We start from the raw sequence: 18,275 nt of genomic DNA, 5'->3' as shown, positions 1-18,275 counted from the left end.
GGTGACTAGGGTTCATTAAGCCTGAATTCCAAGGGATAATAAAGTATCCTGCTGTTGGGATAGTCTCAGGTTTTCTGATCTGTAATGAACGTAGTGGGAATTTACTTTCACTACTTAGAGGTCTGGTTTCAAAATGTGACATCTTTCTAAAAACATTTCTTATGAATGCTCGTTTATTTCCTTCTGGGTTAAATTGTAATCTGTACAATGGGAAAATAATTCCCACCTACCAGGGACTTTATAGAGATTAAATGGGGAAATGTTTGTAAGCTTGAGCCCATCAAATAACACTTAAGGACCCAAATGTCAGTCCACTTTTTTACTTATAATAGTGAATGGAAAATTGTTGTCTCCTATTACTCCCTTAAAGACAAGAGAAAAGGTCACATTGTTAAAAGCGACCGTTTCTATGGAAGGATATTGTGGCATGTTAGAGTTCTAGTTAGCATCCACTGCAATGTGCCCTGCCTGACTTTTAAGTTACATACCTCATGGAAAAAATTAAACCTTTGCCCCTTGACACAGTATCTGACGTGAGAGGATGACAGTTTTCTTTTTTCTTTTTTGGTTATAATTGGATGATTGAAAACAAAGGAAGGAGATACTTTGAGCCAATAAAAAGGTTCCAGTGTATATACAAAATGATCTGGTTCTCAGTCACTGTATTGGACCGTTGGCAACATCTAATGCATTTTGGTATCTTTTAAGTCATTGTAGGGAATCATATTTACAAACCACACTCTGGGTTCTCTGTCCCATTTGAAATGTTTCTGAAAGGTGCCTTTGATGTGTAAGTTCTGCCTGTTTATGATGATGTATTTATTATGGAATGATGTCAGATTAGAAAAGATTTTGAGATGAAGCCCAGCAGATCTCTCCTCAATCATGGTGAAATGCAAGGTTAATGCAAGATATAGATATGTGTGCTTAAAGGTATATTGATGATGTGTCAAGGGCCTGTGCGAGAGGACATTTCAGTGGGTCCTCTTTAAATGTTTTCAGACGAGTGCTTTACAGAGTGGTTCCTAGGACATCAGGGAGTAAGAGAGATACAGACATAGCCATGCATGACACCCTTGTCCTCGAGGGCTTAGAACTCCTTTAAGTCTCTAGAGGAAGGAGAAATCAATTACTTTTCTGTTCTGTTTCAGTTCTTATAGTTAGTGTTACTAGGAAGACCTTGGCTTTTAGCCTTAGGAGACCTTGGCTTTACCGTGGAATCTAGAATAATATTTATGAGCTGAGTACCCAGAATGTTTTAGGAACTAAGTAAAATGATTATTATTGATTTCTTCCATGCTCAGGTTGGCTATTTGAATTCAGCAAAGTCCTGCTAATGGGTCTAACAGTTCTTCAGGCCTCTCTAGTCGAAACTAGATAGGGCACAGACCTAACCATGAAAACAGGAAGTTGTGAGAAGGACCAGGTTTAAGTGGCAATGATTGTTTCTTCCATCACTGGAAATCCCGTATTAATTTTATTTATAGTTAACTGTGCATTTTTCTTAGCAGAGTCTTGGAGAGAGTTGCTTTGCGTTTGACTTCTGTTTACTTTTTCACACTCTCTGTTGACTCATTCTTATTGAATTCTAGGAGGAGCCAGAAGAGAACTAGTTCGATGTGTGCATTCTTGAATAGCATCTGATCAATAACCAGACTGGTGGTCTGTTGTACTTCTGCATCAGCTCAGCAGTCTAAAAAGCCATTTGGATAAAAATCTTTGATTAGCACCCTGAGGCTCATTATCCATCAAAGGCAGGTGCAACCAAACACAGAGAACTTGGAGAAATAGGATGACTGAGCTCAGCCAAGGGTCTATAGATCTGGGATGTGGAGCGGGAGTTAGATGGTTGCCTGCCAATGTTGAATTTGGTTTTTAAATATGACTCTGTATCCATTAATTGATCCAGAGTGTGAATTCTAGCAAATTCAGGCAATGCATGGGAGTGGCAAGAACACTGCAGCAAACACATACCTCAGTGCAGAAAGACGTGCCCTGTAAGTACATGTATTTTTGATGGCCTGTTTGGATAACCTGCACTGTCTTCTCCTGCCTACTCTCCCCACTATCTGCCCAGTCTCCTGAGCTTCATGCATTTCCTGCCACCACAGTTATTTTCTGAAAACTTGGTTCTGAGTATACTACTCTCTTGCTCAAACACCTGTGATGGCTCCCTATTGCTTATAGGAAAAAAAATTGGGTTTCTAGCAGACGTTCAGAGCCTTTCACAATCTACCTTCCTCTATCCACTTCCATTTACCCTCCTTCTCTCCAGCCACACTGGGCTGCTAGCTTTGAATCCTTCACCAAATTTCTTAACCGAAGCCTCAGTATCCTTGTCTGTAAAATGGGTATAATAGACTCTACCTCTTAGGATTAAGGATTCATTGGAATATCCAGTCTAATAATGAACTTAGCAGAGTTTCAGGCACATGGTAAGGAATTAATAAAATTTAGATATATTTGTAATTTTCCTCATTATTAACTAGACACAGTGGTTTGACCCTTTACTCATGCCGTTCTTATGCCTTCTGGCATTGGAGTGACTTTGATCCTTAAGGCACATCTGTAAGGCTATGCCTACCTTTGTGAAGATATTCTGAATCTCTCAATCAATTACTGAACTCTTTCTTTGTGCATCCATTGTACTTTTTATGCCTCAATTACATCACCTATCAAAGAGCCTGCTTTGTACGATGGTCGTGTTTGTCTTCCCATTTGAGTTGGTTTCCTGCTGAAATTGGACCATAGATATTCTCAGCCTGGAGTGGGAGGTGAGTTGGGGTAGGCGAGGTCAAGTCAGCCTGTAAGAGCTTTGCTCCTTGAAGGGACTACTTTACTTTTTAAAGAGCAAGTGTGTAAGGAATTGAGAATGGGTGTTACAATACCGCAATGCAATTCTGATGCCAACCGTGTGGAGTTAGCATCAACTCTGCAAGTGAAGGGCACAGACCCCAACAAAATTGCTCTCACTTCAAGCCCAGGAGTCCCTAGGTCACCTACAGTTTGGACTAACTGGCTGCAAATTTGAGAGTTCCCACAACCCCCTCAGATTTGATAATTAGCTGGAACAATTCACAGGGCTCAGGACAGTGCTCTACTTAAGATGATTGTTTTAGCATAACAGATACAAATCAAGACCGGCCATATGAAGAGACACTTAGGGCAAAGTTTGAGAGGATCCTGGATATGGGGCTTCCCTGTCCTTGCTCTGTGGGATCAATGTGTGTTTTCTTCCTGGCACATTGATGCAATCATCAACCAATCTTTGGTATCCAGAGTTTTTATTGGGGTTTCATTATGTAGGCATGATTGATTGACTCATTGGTGATGTGACTGTTCAATCTCCAGCCCCCTCTCTTCCCTGGGAAAGGTCAGCTGATCTCATCCGGCTCAAAGCCCCAAACCTCTAATCCCAGAGTTGGTTTTTCTGGTGCACTGAGCCACCTTGATCACATCCCCTTAGATATGGTCCAAGGAGCTCATGAATAACAAAGACATTCCAATTACTTGGGAAATTTCAAGTATTTAGAGTATGCCTCCCAGGAACCAGGGACAAAGGCCATTCAAATTCTTTATTATACAACAGGCATGCTTCACACTGTCGCCATCAAAGCTACCTTTGATGGGTTGCCTCTTTACATCCTGAGCCTTCCTATTCCATCAGGACATGAATGAGGGCCTAAAATCCACCATCCCCAGTCAGTTAATAGAAGTTGGGGAAGATTAGAAATAGTTTGCTGCCTGTGAACAGGAGCAGGGGGTGGGGGGTCACTAATTATGGGCGGACTCTTAATATAACTCTCTAGATTTTGTTTTTATTGATATACGAGTCTGTCCTATTGGCAAATTACATTCTTGAGGTCAGGAATTGTCTAATTGCCTTTGTCTACACAGCACACGTGCTGTGTGCTCAGAAATTGTCCCTCTGTTGGAACAGATTGCCCATCTAGCTTTGTTGGGGGCATGGTGAGTTCTTTTGGCTGTCTGAGTGATACAGCTTAGCCTTATTCTAGGCATCCCCAGCCAAGAAAGCTGACTCAATGAGAAGGAATAGAGGACGAGTGTGTTGGCTCAAGACTGTAATCCCAGCACTGTGGGAGGCTGAAGCAGGAGAATCACTTGAGGTCAGGAGTTCAAGACCAGCCTGGGCAACATAGCAAGACCCTGTCTCTAATAAAAAATAACAAAAAATAAAAATAAAAATAAAAGAGAAGCAATAGACATATCTTTCTATAAGGATCTGTGTGGCGATCCTAGCTGTTGCTGGCCATGCTTGGACTGATAATGCGCATGAACAGTAGCGAACACTTCCTCTGTTTAGGTGAAATATTGAAATTTATAGCTGGATTACGGGTCACTGACATGCAATGGAACAAATGATGACAAGAATAATGTCTACAAAGGTAGTTTATAAAAATCACTTTGTTGTGACTCTGTTTTTCAAAGTCTTAGGAGTGAACCATGTGTCTGAGACATCAGACCATATACACATTTACTTGCATATCATTTTTTTTCCCCCCCTGGAAATAAATTTGATGGCTTCATTTCCTGAAACTAAATTTAATCAGGGATTAATGGTCAATTCCTGATGAATAAAAGGTCTTAACAGGCTCTTGTGGAAGAATCTTCTTTTCTCAAGTGATTTTTCTTCAATGTTCTGCCTTTTCTCCCACATTTCCAGAACTTTAAAAATAACTCTGTAGGATCAGTGCTTCTCCCCCAACCCACCCTCCCCAACCCCACTATCTCTCCGTTTCTCTTTCTCTCTGTTTGAAGTCTTTTCTGTTGCTAGTGACGTAGTTCTCTGATTCTCTTAACGTTAAGGGGAATTCTATTTAAAAATTTCTAGATGCTTAAGGCACGTAATAATTAAGGGTTATTCCTATCAGGAATAGAAACACCATATTAGAACAGTTCTTCCTCAGAGGCTACTAAAGAAAGAAAATTCTGTTTAGAGGGTTTGCCTCTGTGGTCTTTTTTTAAAACGGCAGTTATGTAATGTCAGGTTTAATTGGCTGGGAGTCAGGAAGCTGGCTTATTTGTGCGCCTCTTGTGTCATATATACCTGCAGGGCTGAGTGGCCCGTAAAAAGCACTCAAGATTTGCACATGGGGGCTGCTGCCCAGGAAGTGTCCTGCAGAATGGCAGTTTGGCAGACGTTGAAAGAAAAGCATATTAGTTTTTTTTTTTGTTTGTACAGTGATGAGTATATAACAGGGACTGAATAAATATGTGTTGATTGACTGTAAAAGAACCTTTACTCTGAATGGGAGACAGCAGTCGCTGATCTGATAGCAAGCTTCCCAAGTCTGGCTTCTTTCTCTGGGTCTATACTGGTGGGTCAGGAACAATTGTTACCGAGGATTTAAAAATTAATTCCCTAGCAGGAGAAAACAGGTGGTAACATAAAAGAAGTCCCTGAATGGAGGAAGGATCAAGTAATTCTCAGAAGAGACCAGCAGGGGAATGTTTATGACCTCACCTGTCTGTACCAGTGCATAGACACATTAGGAGATATGTAAGATCCAGGAGTTTTGCCAACGTGGGAAGGGGACAGGCTGATGATTAAATTGTGACAGTGGAGAGGCTTGGTATGCTAAAGGAGAAACATGTCTAGGAGGTGAATCCATGAATAGAAAGAATCTTGAAGGTGAAAAGATGATGGAGAACATTTGAATGAGAAGGAAAAGAAGGGAAACAGGTGGCCCCGCTGCAGGGCAGACCATGTGCCTCTTGTCCAGGTTGGAAATATCATGGAGGCTTTTTCAGTGAACTATCTGCTGAAGGTTTAAGAGAGAATACCAGTTGGTTTCTTGCTTTGCTTTTGTGGACAACGTCACTGCTTTCAAGCTGCTTTGCGCTTAATTTGGAAAAGAATTGGTCGATGGGGTAGGAGTTTTGAGGACTTTAGAACAAGTAGTCTCTGTTATGTTGAAGTTCACGAGAGCAACAGTAGGAGTCACACCACACCTAGCCTTTTAAGAAAGCCTTCAAATGGTGTAGGGGAAGAAGGAAAGGCTGTGCTTGTTCAAGAAATCTTAGGTTCTCAGAAACTCTAAGATAAACGATGTGTGCCATACCCCTGTGACTGGTCTAGTCATTAGCTCACAGTTAGCTTTTAATAAAGATTTGCTGAATAAACAAAAGAAGGAATAAGAAAAAAAGGTGGCTCAAGTGAGATAGAAGACTTTGAAAAATAAAATCCTGATTGAAAAAGTGTTAATTATTTCAGAGAGAGAAAGGGGGAATACATCTTTAAAAAAAGCGTGGAGGAAAAGCATCATAGAACATACCTTGGGAGCTTTCTAAGCTCAGATTAGCCTAACACACAGTTTAAAAGATGGATCACTGAGTGTTCAAAGATGGCAGACACAGTAAGAACGGGATCAGAAAAGCTCAAAACCATGGCTTGTGACAATTCTAAAGACAAAGTGGGTTTCAAAAGCACTTATATTCTAAGAAAAAAGTGGAACCCTGGCTTGGGGAGGATAATTGTGATAATAAACGATGACAGAAAAAAATCCTATTTAGCTTTTATGCAATTCCTATTTAGCTTTTATCCTTTCAACTGAGAAGAACAGATTTACAACTAGAAAAGATCCAAAACATCATTAAGAAATTAAAGTAAAAGTTAGGAGAGCCAGTAGTCAGACATCAAGTCGTTTTGCGTTGGGTTAAAGAAATTGGAATCTGTCCATCCAGAGGGTGACATCTTAGGGACCTGAGAAAACCCTGTAGATGTGGTCCTGGAACTGAAACACTGGAATCATGTCCCTTAGCAGTGAGAGCGGATGTGGTGGGGGAGTGAAGGGACCATTCCCTTCTGGGGCTGACGTTGAGTTACTTTGCCTCACCGTCCCTCGGTTTCCTCACCTACAAAATGGTGATGTTGTCTCAGTTATCCCATCTGCCAAATGGGCATTCTGTGTCTCAGTTGCTGATAATAATAGTATTTGTTACCTCTTCTGGTTACTGCAAGGATAAATAAGATAATCTATGTAAATAGTTGACATAGAGTAGACACTGTATAAATGTTGGCTATTCTTACTATTGCCTATTCTCTTTGAGAAATTGTCAGCAAAAGAAAGCTTTGGGGATGGGAAAACATCCCAAGTTTTAGAAAGGGGAAGAGACAGATTGTAGAAATTACAGCCTAATTAATGTGACATTAATTCCTGGCAAAATCCTCACATGGATGAGTGCAGAATGGTTTGTAAAGACTTCAAAATAAAAAGTCCTCATAGGTTCTGTCATAGTTTGCTAGGCTTGCTGTGACAAAGTACCATAAACGGGGTGTCTTAAATAACAGACATTTGTTGTCTCACAGTTCTAGAGACTAAAAGTCTGAAATCAAAGTGTCTGTATGGTTGGTTTCTTCTGGGGCCTGTGAGGGAAGACTCTGTTTCAGGCCCCTGTCCTTGGCTTATGTTGAATAGATGGCCAGCCGTCTTCTCCCTGTGTCTTCACATCAACTTCCCTTCATGTGTGTCTGTGTCCTAATCTCGTTTTCTAAGGACACCAGCCATCTTGTATTAGGGCCCACACCTATGACCTCATTCTCACTTGATTACCTCAGCAAAGACCCTATCTCCAAATAAGGTCACATTCCGAGGTCTGTGGGGTTAGGACTCTTAACACACTTTTTGGACTCCAATACATATACAATTCAACTCCAACAGGTTCACTAAGAAAAGTCAAGCAGAGCAAAATTAACTGTGTTTTTGATGCTAGAGAAGAAAGGAAATATATACACAGTGAACTGAAGAATTTTATAAAACAAATTCAATGCTGTTAATTTTTTTTTATTTTTCGAGATGGAATCTTGCTCTGTCACCCAGGCTAGAGTACAGTAGCACCATCTCGGCTCACTGCAGCCTCTGCTTCCCAGGCTCAAGTGATCCTCCCACCTCAGCCTCCTGAGTAGCTGGGACTTTCAGGCACGTGCCACCATACCCAGCTAATTTTTTGTATTTTTGGTAGAGACGGGTTTCACCATGTTGCCCAGGCTGGTCTTGAACTCCTGATCTCATGTGATCCACCCACCTCGGCCTCCCAAAGTGCTGGGATTACAGACATGAGCCTCTGCACCTGGCTTCAATGCTGTTAACTTTTTGTATATCAATGACACCTCAATAAAGCTTATAAAAGATCAGTGTTAAAAAAAAAAAAAGTGAAGGAATAATGGAGACTTTTTCTGAATTACGAGTTGACCACAGTGTCTGTTTCTTCCTTTGACATGCATAGCTTCGTGATTTCACTAATATTTTCAAAGAGTAATAACATTCTCTTCTTTCACCCAGGACCTTTACTTTGTGACATTATGTGCTTTGTAAGCTTGTAAAACAATTAGAAAATTGTTCTCTGATAGATTGTTCTTGCTTGTAGGAGAATGGTATTGAAATATTCATAAGGAAATGAATTTCAGTTTCAAGTGGCAAGAAGAAATATGGTTTAAAATTTTATAGAAAATGACATAGTTCTTGTTTTATTTTAAAAAGAAGGGGGAAAAACTCATGATTGTGACCTTGGCTGTAGTTCAATGTAGAGATTCTAGTGTGGAGATTTATAATCTTAATATTCCTACGATTTAGGATTTATATTTCAATTTCAGAATTTAATTATTAATTTTCTCATGAAAGTTTCTCAGATAGCTTCACTTTCTTAAAACTTCTTTTATTATTTTATTAAGCAATGAAGGATTGTATCTGTATTTCAAGAGTGAGTGAAATAGACTTTTGTAATTGCCATTTTTTATATATAAGTAATGGGCTCCTAAAAAAAAAAGCACGAAGGCAGCATAGTTATGTCCTGTGATAAGAAATGGGTTGGTCTTGCTTTGTTTCCAGTAGACATGCTCCCTGGTTAGCCTATTCTCCCAGGTGAACTTTATTACCTGATAGAAATCTTATCCATCAATTGAATTAATGTGTGTTTTGAAAACAACATTCTTCTTCCATGTTTGCTCCTGACTTTGAAAACGAATCCCAAACACACTGCTCTCTTTTCCTCCTCATAATCAGATCTTAGCTTTCAATGCCTCCTAAATACTGTTGAGTTAATTTTTTGATAACTCTTTGTCCATTTGTACAAAAGCACATTTGTACTTTTTTGCCCCGTGCTTACAACCACACCAAAAAGATGCCAAATGGAAAACTCTCCTGGTCTTTAAAGAAAGGGCAAAGCTACTTCTCGCAAATTACACGAATAGAATTCCTCCTGTCCCCCAATAAATGAATGCCAGCAGTTTTTTCTTTCCTTGGAGTTTCTGCTGATTCTTTCTATTTTACCACTTGAGTGAACAGAAATTCAGCACTTGTGGTGTGATGGATGTTTTTAACTTTTCTATGAACCGTTGTTTTGAAATATGGGATCTGGGCCCTGCTGGAGACTGTAGGGCTGTTCCCCATATTGCTTTTGAGGGGTGGCAATAATCAGTAGGTGGGGGCCAACTCCACCTCTTGGGGCCTCTGTTCTTGTCATGCAGTGGGCGTTAATCTCTGCAGAGGAATTGATTGTGAGGAGGAAAAGAGAAAATGGATAATTATAAAGAACTGGGCACAGCTCAATAAATGGAAACACGAATGACCATGTGATAGTGCTTTTCCAACGCACCTCCCTTGCCCAGTCAGTTTTCTCTCTGGAACCAGGTAATGTTTTCCCTATTTCACTCTTCTGGTCTTTTCAAGTGTGTCAATTGTTTGAGCCGTAGCAATGCAGTGATTACTTGGGTTTTGAATGTGAGTTTGAAAGTTGAAATGTTACCTTATTATAGGCACAGTACTCAAGATTTCCAAAGTACTTGTGTATAAAGTGAAGTGAATCAGACACAGAAAGAGAAACACTGTATGTTATCACTTATCTGTGGGATCTAAAAATCCAAACAATTGGACTCATGGAGCTAGAGAGTAAAATGATGGTTACCAGAAGCTGGGAAGGTTAGTGGGAGGGTGGTGAGGAGGTGGGGATGTTAATGGGTACCAAAAGAATAGTTAGAATGAATAAGACCTGGTATTTGATAGCACAACAAGGTGATTATAGTCAATAATAATTTAATTGTACATTTAAAAATAACTAATAGAATATAATCGGATTGTTTGTAACTCAAAGGATAGATGCTTGAGGGGATGGATACCCCATTTTCCATGATGTGATTACTAAAAAAATTTTGTTTGTGTGTGTGAGGGAGTCTTGCTCTGTCGCCGAGGCTGGAGTGCAGTGGCGAGATCTCAGCTCATTGCAACCTCTGCCTCCTGGGTTCAAGCAATTCTCCTCCCTCAGCCTCTGGAGTAGCTGGGATTACAGGTGTGCACCATCACCCCCGGCTAATTTTTGTATTTGTAGTAGATATGGGGTTTCACCATGTTGGCCAGGCTGGTCTTGAACTCCTGACCTTGTGATCCACCCGCCTCGGCCTCCCAAAGTGCTGGGATTACAGGCGTGAGCCACCACGCCCGGCCCATGATGTGATTATTATGCATTGTATGCCTGTATCAAAACATCTCATGTGCCCCACAAGTATATACACCTACTATACACCCACAAAGGTTAAAATAAAAAAATTCAAAAAGTACTCCTGTATATATTTCAAATTGGAATGCATTTTCAAATTATTTTAGATTTTGTGTAAGATTTGGATTTGGAGTAAGAGTTAATAAAGGCAATAAAGAGATACCAGGCTGTGAAGATTTATTTTACAATGTTGATAATTGAGGAAAATGCACATCCAGCATCTCTTTAGCATTTTGGATAATGTGGAGAGTTTGTGCTGCTGGTTTTGAGTGCTGTACTACCTTTCCCATATTCTGTTTCATATTGTGAATTTCTAAACACAGGTGTTATTGAGACCCACGAGCACAAAGTCATGAAAATTTAATGTTATAGCTTGTTTACATTGTGGCTCACTTTTTTTTTTTTTTTTTTTTAAGGCAGAGTCTCACTCTGTCACTCAGGATGGAGTGCAGTGGCGCGATTTCAGCTCATTGCAACCTCCACCTCCCGGGTTCAAGTGATTCTCCTGCCTCAGCCTCCCGAGTAGCTGGGACTACAGGCACATGCCACCATGCTTGGCTAATTTTTGTATTTTTAGTAGAGAGAGGGTTTCACCATGTTGATCAGGTTGGTCTCGAACTCCTGACCTCAGGTGATCTTCCTGCTTCGGCCTTCCAAAGTGCTGGGGTTACAGATGTGAGCCACTGTGCCCAGCCAGTGGCTCACTTTTAAATATGACTTTAGTGTTTGCTTTAAAGACAATTTATTCTCTGTATGGTATTAATAATATGAGAAGTTCCTCTCTGAACTGGAGAATCATTCTCTTTATGATTAAGCCGATTTTTAGGAAACAGTTTCCCAAAAACACTGAATCAGGTGGAATAGATTTCTGAAAAATATCTATATCATGTCTGTGTTCATTATGAACTTTTCTATTTTGCCCATTCTATTTTGTTCATGTGGTCTTATTTCATTTTGCATCATTTAACAAATATAACGAGGTCCTACATCTTACTTTTAAGATGTAAAGACTTACATTTATTTCTGTATATACTTTTATTTTAAGAACTTAATTTATGGCTGGGCGCGGTGGCTCACGCCTGTAACCCCAGCACTTTGGGAGGCTGAGGAGGGAGGATCACGAGGTCAGGAGTTCGAGACCAGCCTGACCAACATGCTGAAACCCCGTCTGTACTGAAAATACAAAAATTAGCTGGTTGTGGTGGTGTGCATCTGTAATCCCAGCTACTCAGGAGGCTAAGGCAGGAGAATCACTTGAACCCTGGGGGTGGAGGTTGCAGTGAGCTGAGATTGTGTCATTGTACTTCAGCCTGGGAGATACAGTGAGACTCCGTCTCAAAATTAATATATATATATATATATATATATTTTTTTTTTTTGGTTTGTTTTGTTTTAATATATATTAAAAAAATTAGCCAGGTGTAGTGGTGGGCGCCTGTAATCCCAGCTATTCAGGAGGCTGAGGAGGCTGAGGCAGGAGAATCACTTGAACCCGGGAGGCGGAGGTTGCAGTGAGCTGAGATCTCACCATTGCACTCCAGCCTGGACGACAGAGCAAAACTCCATCTTAAAAAAAATAATAATTTATAATACAAAGCCCTTTGCAGCCTTGCTGTATAGCATGGGCATTAAGAGCCAGACTTATTTCTTTTTGAGCTCTAGATCCACATGGGGAATCACTTCATCTCTCCAACCTCAATTTCATTATCTGTGAAATGGGAGATAATATTGAATAATAGCATCTACTACCAAGAGTTGTTGAGAGGTTTACATGAGATAATGCATATAAAGTGCCTGACCCATAAATATTACCTATTTTCACGGTCATTGCACATTTGTGAGCTAGAAGGCTCGTGATGTGGGGTGGACAATTTTGGCCTAGGAGACTGGAGTTTCTCAGCCAGATAAAATCCACCAAGTCTGAAAAGGGAGGTTGAGACCAAGGAGACCAAGACTTTGGTTCTAAGTACATAAGGTGGTGCTGGTTTTCTGTGGGGTTATTCTATTATTTATGTTGCTACAAACAAGGAAATTGATGTACAATTGTTTTTTTCAAGGTCACTCTTCACTTTAGAAGAATAAAGAAGGAAAATACTGCAGTCATTGGATTTCTGGACTACAGCTTGACTCATTAGTCTTTCTTTTCTCTCCAAACAGAAAGTTAAATTATTGTTCTGAGGTTCTTAAATTCAGAGTGGAGTTTGTGCTTGAACCAAGTATAATATTACTTGATGTGCAATTGGGCAGAATAGTTAGAAGTTTGGATGAAATTTTATCCTCTTCCTGTTTCTTTTTGGCTTTTGTTGCTCTGGATTTTTTTTTTTCTTTTTTCTTGGACAGGGTCTTGCTCTGTTTCCTAGGCTGGAGTGCAGTAGCATAATCATAGCTCACTGTAACCTTGAACTTCTGGGCTCAGGTGATCCTCCCACTTCAGTGTCCCGCGGATTTATGTTGAGGTTTGTCAATGTTGGATACTATTGTCCTTGTAGCCTGTGATGTGAGAAATAGCCCAGGGGCATTGTATAACTTTGGGAAATGGAGGTGGGGAGATGCTCATTGGATGCCTTTGGAATTCTTGGGACTAACGGATTTAAAATATTACACTGGTGTCACTGTCCTTGGGGTCCAATCTATGAGATTCGTTGATGATCATTGGAAGTCAAGGGGTGGCCAGACAGATGAGCCCGAAAGAGAATCCATCATGGATTGAGCTGTGTTGGGTGGAAGTAAGATCAGACTTGACTCCGCCTGCATTCCTCACAGGCCCTGGACGGCTTGCCTTCTCTGTCCCATTTCTGGATAGCGGAAATGCACTCACTTCTCCATTTATTATTCAGTAATGATGTAATTCATTTGTTCATTTACTTAATATTGAAAGAGGCTGTCCTATGAACCAGGCGCTGTTCTAAGTACTTGGAATGTGGCAGTGAGCAAAGTAGAGGAAAATTCCTGCCCTCGTGGAGCTTCTTAGTGGAAAGAGGCAGACAAAACCCAAAACCAAACAATCAGTAAAATATTAGAAACGGATATGTTCTATAGAGAAAAATCGAGCAGGGGAAGAGATAAGTTTCACTAGGTTGGGCAGGGGGTTGGAGGAGAGTTTGCAATTTTGCATAAGTTGGTCAGGGAAGTCTAGTTTTCACATTGGAGCAAAACCTGGTATAGGCAAGGGAATAGCAAGGGCACGGAGTGAACCTGGGGCATGTGGGAAAAGCAATCCAGGCAGGAAGACTGTGTGGAAGGGAGGAAGGGGCCTGGGGACGGTGGGGACCCTACAAGGCCTGTAAACCATTACAGGTACTGCAGAATCTGGGCAGCTCTGACTAAGGGGGGCAGTTGCTGGGGTGTTGAGCAGAGGAGTGACGTGATGTGTGATTTAGGTTTTAAGTTTTTTTCACTTTGGCTGGCTGTAAAAATAAAGTACTAATGGGCTAGAAAAGGACTTTTGTGTGTGTGCGCTCGTGCTAAAGGGACAGTCACATATTTACTGTAATGATATCCCATTGCGTGTAAACAAGAGTGCATTTTGTCATTAAAATGAACCAAGAGTTATCATGAAGCCATGGTCCTTGAGGGAGTTGGACCCCCTGGAAGTTTCACCACATGAGTGATGACGCAGGAGGATTCTGTCATCATCAGTGACAAAGTCATGACCGTTGACTGAAGCAGGGTGAATTACATGGTGTGCGTTGCTATATGTGCAAAGACATATCTTTTGTTTCCTGAATATAATTTTGGCCTAGATTGCTTTAGATGGAACTTGGAAAAATCCTGCAGAAGAATTGAGTCTTGTTTCTCCAAAAATGACTTCAGTTCCTTTCTTTGCTCTCTCTCCTTTCATCCTTCCCATCTCTGCCTTTCAGTGATGCTCAGAGGTCAGGGAATTGCCCTAACAGTCTGTATATTTCTGAGTGGTGGTCATTAATTTTCCTTGGCTTGGCTGAGGAAACATTCCTCTCACCTCTTTTGAGCATCGAGCACCACCTTGGTGTGAATGAGTTTTGACAACGGAACCTTGTTCTTCAGCCAGGGTTGAAGAGGTTGGTGAAATTCCACTTCCTATTAATTTTCTTGTATAATTTGGACACCTAGGAAAACATCTGAAGAAAGTTTTCATTTTGTGAGCTCATAATAAATGCCATAACATGGTGTCTCCAGGCTGTTGGCTTCGGGTGTGACTTTTGTACAGAAGGTGTGCAAAGAATGATTACTATAAAGATTAATTAGGAACATGTAATGATTCTGTCTTTTAAACTTTTGAAACATGGAAATGGATTTACACAGATAATAATTCTGAAGTTTTCACATCTCATTTTTATATTTGCCAAACAACCCCACGAGTTTCTTTTCTTGGCAGTGCAAATGTTTGGAGATATATTGTATGTTCTTCAGCACATGTGACTTCATGTTTTTCTTCACATATTGTAGTTGTGCAAGCCCGTGGTTGGAGCCTCACTGGGTAGACTCCCAGCCATCATTTCAGCTTTAATTGGTTGTAAAATATTAGCAGGAAGGCAAAGTTATTTTACACCAAAGTGACTTTTTTGGGAAGTAGCAAATTAAATTTTATGGTAGCAGCTGTTCTGAGCAGAATTTGTCGGAAAGTTGATGAGAAGCGAAAGCTTCCAACAGTTCGATATAAATCCTTAGTTTAAAAAAGATGCAAGCCGCACATAAATGAGGCTATGGAAGTAGAGAAAAATATTTTTGGCCCATATTTTATTTATTTATTTTGTAAATAATTTAAAAGTGAGGCCTTCGTTATTTCATACTTCAGTCTTAGTCTTTCAAAAATAATCGTTGCTCTGATTTTGCAATGGGAGCCTTTATTTAGTTTAGAAGTCAATAATAATAATATGCTAAAAAAGGAACATAACTTAAGTAGAGAACCTCCCTAAGGGGAGAGTTCTGAGTGGAAAAAACACAAACTGTTTTTCCTCTGCTTTTACCCCACAGCAATCAACACAGAAGAATTCTGTGACCAGATGTGTGAGGGATTTTCCCACACATACCAAGCAAGTGATCAGTTCTGCAGTGGACATCAGCTGGGTGTCCTCTAATTCAATTCCAACCCTATCTACCTGGAGATAGCACCAGATCCCACAGGTTGAGGGCTCAGTCCTACAAGACCGCCCCCGTCACCCACTTCCAATGCCAATCGCAAGCTCCAGTTGGCTTTATCTGGCTTGTGACCAGCGGGCTATTAATCAGGGTTCCCACAACTCTCTCCTTGGGTTCTGTTAATTTGCTAGAGTGGCTCACAGAACTCAGGGAGACCCTTACTTATGTTTACTGGTTTATTAGAAAGACTTACAGGTCGGGCGCGATGGCTCATGCCTATAATCCCAGCACTTTGGGAAGCCAAGACAGGCGGATCACTTGAGGTCTGGAGTTTGAGACAAGCCTGGCCAACATGGTGAAACCCCGTATCTACTAAAAATATAAAAATTATCTTGGTGTGGTGGCAGGCACCTGTAGTCCCAGCTACTCAGGAGGCTGAGGTGAGAGAATCGCTTGAACCCAGGAGGCGGAGGTTGCAGTGAGCTGAGATTGCACCACTGTACTCCAGCTTGGGTGACAGAGACAGACTCTGTCTCAAAAAGAAAAAAAAAGAAAGACTATTGCAAAGGATACTGATGAGGAGGTGCGTAAGGTGAGGAAGGGTTACAGAACTTCCATGCCCTCCCCTGCTGCACCCCCTCCAGGAACAGCTGTCCAGAAGTTCTCACTACCGTGTTCTCTTGGGCCTTTTTGGGACGCTTCACCGGATAGGTGTGATTGAAGCGTGGACACCCATGGAGAAATGTGATTAGACACAGAGGGAATGATCTAATCCTAACAGACGAGTGGGGAAATCCAGCCAGTCCCGTCCTTTCAGGTTCTTCTTGGGCTCTCTGTGCAGGATTCCTTCCTCCTGGGTATGGGGCAGGACCCCTTCTGAAATGGGGGTCTTGTGACCCACAATCAGACAATGGACATCAGAGAATTTCTTTATGGAAAGGTAGGGGAAGGTGAGAGCATATTTTGTTTCTATGGCCTGTCTTGGGGAGAAAAAGGAGCAGACAAAAGGAGGGCAGGGGCCGGGCGTGGTGGCTCACACCTGTAATCCCAGCACTTTGGGAGGCTGAGGCGGGTGCATCACTTGAGGTCAGGAGATTGAGACCATCCTGGCCAACATGGTGAAACCCTGTCTCTACTACAAATACAAAAATTAGCTGGGTGTGGTGGCATGTGCCTGTAGTCTCAGCTACTCGGGAGGCTGAGGCAGGCCAATCGCTTCCATGCAGGAGGTGGAAGTTGCAGTGAGCTGAGATCACGCCACTGCACTCCAGCCCGGCAACAGAGTGAGACTCTGTCTAAAAAACAAAAACAAAAACAAAACAACAACAACAACAAAAAAGGAGGGCAGGATAAAACTCTGCCTGAGAGGTTCTGTTTTCTGAGGCCTAAAGAATCCCAACATTCTACCACAGGGCTGTCTTTCACCTTCATCACCGATGCTATTCCAAAGCTGCTTTGGGAACCACGGACCAAAGTCCACATACTTTAACAGAAGAGATACGTATTGTTTCAGTCACTTAGGAAATAACAAGCATCCTGGGAGTGATGAGCCATGAAGGTGGATGGAAACCAATGTACATGTTTCATAATATCACAGGAGTATACTGGATAAGTCATTTGAGAAGAAGCTGGGACATTTGCACGTGTTATTCCCTTTCTGGAACTTTCTCCCACCACACATCTTTGTCTTGTTGATGACTTTTTGTCCTTTAGGCCTCAACTGTCAACAGGGATGCCTTTTCTGGTCTGGCTAGTGCTCTCTACTGTAAATTCTTCTAGCCTTGTGTAGTTCTTCTTAGCACTCATTTTATATTTATTTGAGTAATTCTTCATCCTGTGAACTCCATAAGATAAAGAAGAGTTCCGTTATTTTTTCTGGACATTATTGTATCATCACTGCCTAAAAACAATGCTTGGCATGGTGATAAGTATCTGTGATTGATAAATATTTGTTTCATGAAGGAACCTGTGAGTGAATTGAATTTGGTTGGCGACAGGAAGGCCAGTACAAAGATTCCGGCCCGCAGCCTCAAGTCCAAATGCTGAAGGGGCCGGGTAGCTAAGGTAAATGGGTGAAGCAGACTGTGAGGAATATGAGTTGCTCTGGGCAACCAGATAGAATGTTCTGGACAGGTGCTCGCTTGGTGGATGTTCTCTTGTTCCTTCCGTGGAGGCGGATTCTTCTTACTCAGGGATGTAGGCTTGAACCGTGGTAAATATCAAAGACTCCCTGGGAAGATAGGACTTATGGAGTAGAGAAGACTGAGGAAACTTACACTACTCTTCATTGAAGTCTTTCTGGAATCCACAGCAATGGTGACTGAAAGAGGAAATCATGAGGTAAAGTTAGCCTGCAGTGGGTTGAGGACTGAGTGGGAAGTGAGAAGGGAAAGCCAGTGAAGGGAGGCTCCTCCTTTGAGAAGTTTGTCTAAAAAAAAAAAAAAAAAAAAACACCGGAGGAGAAACAGGGTCAGAGAAGAATTCCAGAAAGATACAAGGGAGGAGAAGGACTTTCTCTGCCGATGAGGACCCCTTCTGAGAAACTGGGCGAAGGTTCCTAGTTTCTGAGGTGAAAATGGCTAACGTACAATGAGACCTTGTTGAGAGGCAGGAGGAGGTCCCAGGCTCAGAGAGGGGAGTGTGTGTGGGGTTGAGGTTTTGCTTTGGGGAAGATGTGCATGGATGTAGTCCTAAACGCATCT

At 41.4% G+C, this 18,275-nt stretch overlaps 2 protein-coding genes and 1 long non-coding RNA gene across 3 annotated transcripts in view; 2 read left to right on the top strand and 1 right to left on the bottom strand.

Annotated features, from left to right (window-relative positions):
- Nucleotides 1-18,275, top strand: part of LOC134806983 (LIM zinc-binding domain-containing Nebulette) — a 214,141-nt gene that overhangs the window by 8,553 nt on the left and 187,313 nt on the right. The window lies entirely within an intron of this gene.
- LOC129136258 (uncharacterized) overlaps nucleotides 1-18,275 on the bottom strand; it is a 66,275-nt gene that overhangs the window by 1,750 nt on the left and 46,250 nt on the right. The gene's annotated exons all lie outside the window — the stretch shown is intronic.
- C10H10orf113 (chromosome 10 C10orf113 homolog) overlaps nucleotides 11,929-18,275 on the top strand; it is a 34,221-nt gene continuing 27,874 nt past the window's right edge. Inside the window, exon 1 of the mRNA XM_054660811.2 lies at nucleotides 11,929-17,913. The gene's annotated coding sequence lies outside the window, so the exon portion shown is untranslated. The remainder of the gene's footprint in view (nucleotides 17,914-18,275) is intronic.

This window comes from Pan troglodytes, chromosome 8 (genome assembly GCF_028858775.2).
Source record: "Pan troglodytes isolate AG18354 chromosome 8, NHGRI_mPanTro3-v2.0_pri, whole genome shotgun sequence".
NCBI lineage: Eukaryota > Metazoa > Chordata > Mammalia > Primates > Hominidae > Pan > Pan troglodytes.
Note: the sequence above shows the minus strand (reverse complement) of the source record. Positions and strands in the feature narration are given on the sequence as shown.